We start from the raw sequence: 8,624 nt of genomic DNA on the forward strand, positions 1-8,624 counted from the left end.
GAAAGAGATTCTGACAGATACAAATGTAATCGAATTATTATTGGAGATGTTCCGTTGATATCTTCATATCGGGATAATTTAAATTCGCCCTAAAGGAAGCTGCTTTTGTAATAAAACTCGGGGAAAGATATATATATATATATCGAAATTATTCTTATTTATGAATATTATTATCTTTGAAACGCGTGAAAATTATATTTTGAATAATAAGATTGTGAGAATATTGAAATTAGAAATTAATAATATTAATTTTGAAATATAATTTTAAATAATGGATTATGATAAGATTACGAACGTTATAATTTTATTTTACGTCCATCTTGAAGTAATAAATTATGGGAATATAGTAATTAGAAGTTATACAGTAATTTAACGAATAATGAATTAAAAATATTGAAATATCGTGGTTTGAAAATTTACGAAGACGAAATTTTTCTTTTCTTTTCGAAATATTATAACTAGAAACGAAATAATATTTACGGTATAATTTATAGACGTGGAATTTTTTTTGGAATAAAATTTGATTCACGGTCTTGTGAATCTATTATAATTGAAAAGGAAATATCGATAGAATGAAATCATTATTACCCAAGGTTGAGTATAAAAATATAATAAAAAATGAATCATCCATCATTTGGAATAATCCCAACTCTTTCTTTCGTTTCATTTGCGTCGGCGATTATTTTTCCGTCCCAAATGAGAAACATCTTTCAAAAGGCCTACTCGATGTTAGATCATGCTCTTCTATTTAACGTACACTAAATAGTTACAACTATGATATCACTCAAAATTCTACGTATTTTTACCAAATTAATAATCCAAAAAAGAAATCAAATTACCAATAACGAAGAAATCTTACAAAGGTCTGTTTTACCGACGAAAAATATAATTACTAAATAATTCGGTTATTAAATAGTTACTAGTATTTATTTAACAGTCGAATAAAATAAAATTAAAAATGATTCTCCACTAGGAGAAATTCGGAAAGGTTGCTAATATTACTTTATGAAACGTTCACTTATTTAAATCGACGATATTCGTTCGAGATGGACCGCCTAGGCGAGCAGAAACTATCCGACGGGTGCAGACGCAGCAGTTCAATCCGTGCAATGGATCGCGGCGGATGGTAAAAAAGTCCCTAGCCTAGATATTTTCCTGTTTTGCTTGTTTTGTGACCTTGTATGAGATATGGATTTTGATCACGGGAAGTGGTGCCACGAAACGTTACTCTCGATTGTTATTACGATCGGAATACCCTTCGCTTCGATCAGCAAAAATCCTTCGAAGGTGAATATCGTCCCGTAAATGTGATATTCCTTCTTATTCTCTTATTCCTCGGTGACTTTGATTCGGTTTTTTCAACCGCCAAAATTATTCATTATTTCATCCTACACGATTTTTCCACACTTTTTTATTTCATATACATTTGCTTCGTTCGAACAACAATCCGCTCGAAGGATAAATTATCTACCTTTCTTTCATTTCGTTAATCAATGAACCAATTCTACAAACTTTAATTGTTATTACAATCAAAATTTATAATAAACTAATAAACAATGAACATTATTCTGATTATTTTAAGAATATTGATTTAATATATTTATACACAGAAATAATTTTTATATTAATTATTATCTTTGATTTTAATAATTATCTATATTGAAAAAAAAAATAAATAATTTCTAATGAAAAAATTTACAAACTTTCTTAGTTCCAATGAATTTCTTAAAATAATCATATCCACAATTTATTTAAATACCAACCCCTGTAAATATTAATTATACATGAAATTTTGGATCAATAATAATTCAAATCATTTCTGGATTTATCCTATCTACACATCAAATACGTAAAGATTCACGATGAAATCTGAACTTTATCCTTTTATCCATTATCGCACAAATATTTATTTACTTCCCCAACTTTTAAATTCCGAATTACACGTTTCCCTCATTTATTATTATTATTCCACCGAAAAAACACGTCCAAATCCCGGCCGGTCGAAAGCTTGGCGTGTTCCACGATCATTGAAAAAATTTAACGCGAGAAAATGAAGGAATGCGGGCGCCAAAAAAGAGAAAAAAAATGTATCTTTATCGCATAGAAAATTATACACACGGAGAAATACGTAGCGCGAAACGGTCGAAGAATGAACGGCCGAGGAATCGTTAAATGACCGGCCGCCGCTAAAACAGAAAAGAACGGACGCCATGGTTTGAATACGAGAGAATGATGGAACGTAAGCGCGGGACGCTGGCTCCCGAGCCGAAAGAAGATAGATAGATAGAGAGGGAGAAGTAAAAGACAAGGTACGCGAAATTTATCGTTCGTTTGATACGACGCAGTTAATAATAATTTATCGAGGCGCGTAATCGATTTCCAATAACCACCGTGGAATCAAGCTTTCACAAGCGTTCACAAAGGCGCATAAAGAAGATAATATCACACCGACACGGTGTTATAATAAGCTGGTGTGTATATAATTTTGTTATCGATATCGAAACAGGTGTTCCTTATCTTTATCGCGATCGAAATCTACCGGAAGCTTCTTCATGATATTCGCCATAATGTTTATCCGAAAATCATTTTCACATATATATATATAGTTACATAGATTTGAGAAACTATTAATTACATTTCTTTTTCAACGACGAGAATTCGAGAATTTTCTTCCTAGATTGGAATTTTCCAATAAGTATCTTTTTTAAATAATAATCTCGTGCAGAACGCGTGCAAGGCCACGTGTTTTCAACTGGTAAACAAGCGGGATCGAATATTACGCGATATAAATAATTGTGCAATGTGTATAATGAATTGTGACGAAATCAAATAATAATAATAATAATAATTATTTTTTTCCATAAAAATATAAGTTTGTGTTAGAATTATAAATTTTGAGGTTAGAATCCTTAACGTAGCGGATATTAAGAATTCAAGACACAGAGATTAGAATTTTCAAAATGATCACGCGCCGATAAAATTGAAATTCGTGCGTATAACGATTCGAAAACGATGGAACAACGAGGGCTTCTTCTTCTTCTTCTTCTTTTTCTATTCTAAAGAAGATAAAAAAAAAAGCAGGCGACGAGATAAGGAATATCGAGGGCCGAAGGGTCAATATTTGCAGCTAAAAGTTATCTCGGATTCATCTTTACGGGTGTTGAGCCGGATCACCGGTCCTTAAAAACGGCGATGATTCGTTAAATTGAATTTTTTATTTCTTCATTTGAACGGTGACCGGGCATTTCGTTCGGCTCACCCTGTATGCATGGGGAATGGGGGGAGGGAGGGGGGCTAGACATGTATATAGATATGTGCGGTATCTCTACTGCACGGCCAATGGGGTTTGAATGGCCGTGATAAAATGGTATGGCTTCCGAATGTTGACTAAACTGCATCCATTGCAGGTAGAAAACCAACTGGAAAATAACAACACGGTTTGACGAACGACCCGATGTAATATTCAAGGAGCGAATATTTTTTACGCCTCTAAAATTCACTTTATTCTTACTAAACGTGTATTCGATAAAATTTTCGAAAATTCCAAAAATTAATCATACAATAAGTTTAAGATAGAATTTTTTTAGCTCAATTTTCACGTAAAAATTTTATTCCAAGTTTTGGAAACAGACGCGATAAAATTATCTCTATTACGATAAACGACGATCGAGATTGGAAATCAAACTCTTCTTCCTCCTCCTACCCTTCCCTTGTCCGTCTAAACCGCTCGCCGTCGGATCGCGATGATGGTCTTTGATTAATTCGCGATCAGTCTCGCCGAGTTATTCTCTCGGATCTGCAAATTACCTACTCAACCGGTAATAGCGACGACGTGCCTCTACACTCGATCATCCGTCTTCCCACCACGTTCCATCCTCCTGCTTCTTGCTACTAGTGATGGAACCAAGTATATCGCAAGTAGATACGCGATTGACGGCCAAGAATCCAATCTTTCGCACGAGCGAATATTTTCAAGACTTTCCAGAAACGAAAAAGATACTTTAAAGCGTTAGAAACTGGGCAAAAGTCTTTTTAAGAAATGTTACGGTTACGTTTTTAACGAGATAAATATTCGTAAATTTGTTATCGAAGTATAAAATAGAATAACATGTTGTGTAAATTAATCGAAGGATAAAAGTAATGGAAATTAAAATTTATCTCGAGGAAACGAAATGAATGTATTCGATGCATAAATAACTTTAAGAAAAAGATATTGGCAATATTCGAGAAATGAAATCTAGATTTCCAAATCGTATCATAATTCGTTACCATTAATTTGATCTTGATATTACATTGTTTTTAGTTTTCGGCCAACTTCTGTTTTCAAAGCTGCAAACGCGTTTGAACGATGTGCTACGTCTTCACACATATTGGTTCAATAAATAAATTTCATCCCAGAAAAGGAAACAAACGTTATTACGCGTTTAAATATCCTATGATAGAAAATATACTACGTTCGTGTAAGAGAAACGGGTAAAGAAGATGATTACTTGTTTAAAATATATCTCGTTTCTATTACGTAACGTTAAATCTTAAATGCGTGAAATTTCGAATTGGCAAATCGAACTAACCCATCACTATCAGTTGCTCTTCTCCGTCGCCAATCCGACGCTCGCGCGTCGCTCCGGTTTCCTCCCACTTTTTCCCCCACCCCACCCACTCCCCGTCTTTTTCTACGCCCTTCATTTTCTTAATCTCCGGTTACCGGCAGAAAAACCGATCGTTGCGCTCCTCGACCGTTCCTCTCCTGTTTACGTTTAATAACAGTCAACAGACTTGGTGGCCAGACTTTTCGTTTACCACCGTGTTTACATCGAATCTACACTCGAGCACGTTTACCCGATCGACATTTCTCCATTCGCGTGATCGTGCCTCGTTCTCGCACGCGAAAATGTCTTTTAATCTAACAAATGGCGAAAATACCGGCTTGGACGGCTCGTTCCCGCGTCCACCCATCGATCGATCCTCCGGGCCTGTACCCCCCTCCCCGCTCCTCGCTCCTCGCTCCTCGCTCTGTAATCTTTCTCCTCCGAGCGAAGAGTCGAGCTTTAAAATTAAATAACTCGGTTAATGGGAACGGTGTGTCTACGGCTAAAGATAGCCATTCCTCCTTTGATGTCGAACCTGTTTGCTCGCACGTGAAGCGGATAACGTGGATCATCGAAGGGGGAATTGAAGAGTTTACGTCGAAAATGAATTTTTATTCCTCTTTCTTTTCCCTCCTGCCGAAACGAGGCCCCCTCCTGATTCTTGTATTTACAGCAACCGTGTTGGTGCACGGTGTGTCGTTCATCGATTACCAGCTATCACCGTCCAATTTATCTTATATTAATATTATCTCGTGAGACAAATTACAAATTATCATTATCGAAAAATGTTTTTATATAATAAATTTGATAAAATAAATAAATTTCTAATAAATTACACGGGCAAAAAAAATTATCAATTTCTCAAATTTCTAGAACTAAATATTATTCGTAGAAAAAAAAAAAAGAATCATTCCCGGAATCGAAGTGACCGCAACTTCTTGCCGACATTTTGAAATTCAGAAACGGTTCGATCGGGACGAAGAAATTCTCTCCGGGATTCTCTCTCCCGGTGGAAATTCTTACGTAAAACGTCTCACAACTTACGGATACAACAATGCTTGACCCGTTCACCGATAAAGAAAAAGGGGGGAGGAGGGGAGGGGAGAGGTTCGATGCTCGTCGCACGGTCAAGTTTTTCTTAGGAGAGAGAGATCGGGGAGAGATCTATTCTTTATGGAGATTACGTGATAGAGATACGATCGAAGCGCGTATCTTCCCCCGCGATGTTCCTTCGGGAAGTGATGTTGATTTAGGTCGGTTCGAGTTACGGTTTTCTTTCTTACCGGCCGAGTGTAGCACGGGGAATGCACAGAACCGAGACGTAGTTACGTAATATTTTACGGCGGGCGAAAATACCGTGCAGAATCTCGAGTTTTAAATCTTCATTCGCCGAGACGATCAGGAACAGTATCTTTCACGTTTCATCTCGTTAGTTCGGCGAATAATTCGTATTCAATTCCGTTGGAAGAGATTGAAGAAAATTGAAAATTCTAGAGTTAAATATAATTTGCGATTATTTTATCGATCAAAAAAATATTAGGAGAATCTGGATAATTACGAAAAAATAAATTTGAAAAGTTGAAGAAATAAATAAATAATTGCTTTAGAGAAAGGATTAAATTTTATTGAAATTTTATTGAGGAGAAGGTTCGAATGATCAATTTACGAAATTTAATTTCGGGAAATCAAGAAAGCAACGACGCATTCGCTGAATTCGTTTCCATCGTAATTCTAGGCGTAATCGCGCATGCGCGCGTACATACGGTATACGCACCGATTCCCATCATTGGGCTTGAATAACGCGTCGTTAAGCGCGCAGCAAACATCCATGGCTTTAACGGGGCATAAATAATTGTCGCACAAAGTGAACGCGCGGATTTAACTCATACCTCAGCACAGCCGACAATAAGCTGATAACGGGGGCCTCCCTGTTACACGGCTCACGGACACGCGTCCGTGTACGCGTACGTGTATCCTCGACTCTCGTTTCGACCCGGATTGTCTGCCGTTTGACGAACAATATGAGCCTTAATCGTCCCCGAGCCATCGAATTTTAATTAATCCGCGCCATGCGCTTTTTCGGTACCGGTATCAAAAACACTTTTCACCTTTGTGTAATTCAATCGAGTTTTTTCTACGAAATTTGTTAATTCGTATTCATATGCAAAAAAAAGGAACGTTTGTAGAAATTTGAGAGGTTATGTCAACATGTTTCTTCGCGCTTGCAGTAATAATTCAGTTAATTAATGATAGGAATGGTGAATCGTGATTTTCTGCACACCCTGTATGCACACGTAAACTTGTTGCAATCTTTTATTTTTCGCTCCAAGTGATGGCCAGTTTTTTGGAAAATTATTATTCCCTCCGTGGAATATAAGTGCTATTCGCGACGATGTATCATTTACGCGATGAAATAACATGCATCACGGCCGATGATTTATAAGAGGATCGTACGTAGAGCAAAAGAATGTGAGAAAACTGTTTTTGCGCGAAAAATGTAACAAGCGTAATGTTGCTCGATAAAACGATTCAATAAAAATTTCTCTACGACGCATACGAAACGTCTATATAAGCGTCTACTTAGGTAATCTGAAGGAATATTGACGCTGTAGTAACGTCGACAGTGTCGAAACGAAAGGAAAGTGACGCACAAAGAAAGTCAGTCGGCAAGTTAGGTACCTACGTACCCCGTTACTTCCTACGCTGGAATAAAAGAGCGCGTGGGGCACGCACAATCAGGACAAAGCAGATACTCGTAAATATGCAGATGACGGGAGATAATCCAGATCTATGGCGGCCCAGATGAATCACGCGTAGGATTAAGTTTGTGTTTTCTTCGGCTCGGCTCGTTTCGTGGCTCGGCCCTCCTCTTCTCTGTCTCTCTCTCTCTGCCTCGCCCGGGCTCCGCGACCGTCCTTCTTGCCTCGACTCCTCTCTCTCTCCCTCGCATTCCGTTGGCTAGGGCCGAGGAAGATAGAAGACGGGGTCTTGTGCGCACCACTCCGGCCACGGAAAGAAACCTGGAAGGAAAAAGGACCGATGGTCGGAGAAGGATGGAGCGTAAAGTTAAACTTGAGCAAAGGACAAGACGAAGAAGGGGGGGGTTTCTCCCCTCTCGACAGGAGATGTATGTCGGTACGGTGAACCCTGTAGGATGCAACGGGGCAGAGCCGTGGAAGGAGGGACGTGGTGGGGAGGGGGGAGGAAGATGGATGTCCCCGACCCCCAAATCCCCCGACCACGAGCACACAACCCCCCTCCAGTTTTCCTTATCTTTGCCAGCCGTTCATCCCGGACCCTCGAAACTCAAGGAGCGGCGGCCATAATGCCAGGATGCACCACCATCCCCGCCGGCCTTCTCTCTCTCTCTCTCTCTCTCTCTCCCACTTCTTCCTCCTCACTCTCTCTTCCACCAATTTAAGTCTTAATAAGGCTCTACGCAGCGAGACTCTATTCTAATCCCCGCACACCCGACGTCTTATTATCGTCGTAGATCAAACCGTCCCGCGTGGAATAAACGCCTATAACCGAATTGTAGGCAAAATTGCGAAGGCAAGGCGATACTTTATGCGTTGCACCTGACTACGATGTGCCGGATGTCTTTGGCATCGTATACCCGGCCGCGCCGCGGTTAAAATTTACGTTTTTCGTTCATTTTCACGCGCGCCTGGCTGAAAACGATACGAAACAAAAATTGCGATGTATAGACGTATAGTATGTACAGGGTGATCCGTAAATTTATGTCCATATTCGATGAACCGAATTTATGTATGAAAAATACGTCATATATATATATATATATATCTTACGTAGTTTTTGAAGTATAGACGATCGAAGAACATGTAAGAAGCGTACGCTTCGGTGGACGATATCGAACTGCCTTCGCATCGAGTTACACACTCGCTCGTAAACACCAGAGCCCTCTTGCGCAATAATTTACCAACCAATAATATTAACGAATATTGACGCGTTACAGTATTATGAATTGTTTCTTTCTAAATTTTTACGTTAAATAGAATAGCCAAATAATTTTTT

General features: G+C 38.5%; 1 non-coding gene across 1 annotated transcript; it reads right to left on the minus strand.

The window, feature by feature from the left end:
* Window positions 1–1,205: 1,205 nt before the first annotated feature.
* Mir6002 (microRNA 6002) lies at window positions 1,206–1,285 on the minus strand. The gene has a single exon (NR_127304.1). It is a non-coding gene; the product is annotated as a microRNA 6002 (primary transcript).
* Between the last annotated feature and the right edge of the window lie 7,339 nt (window positions 1,286–8,624).

The sequence above is a fragment of the Apis mellifera genome, linkage group LG16 (genome assembly GCF_003254395.2).
Source record: "Apis mellifera strain DH4 linkage group LG16, Amel_HAv3.1, whole genome shotgun sequence".
Classification (NCBI taxonomy): Eukaryota; Metazoa; Arthropoda; class Insecta; order Hymenoptera; family Apidae; genus Apis; species Apis mellifera.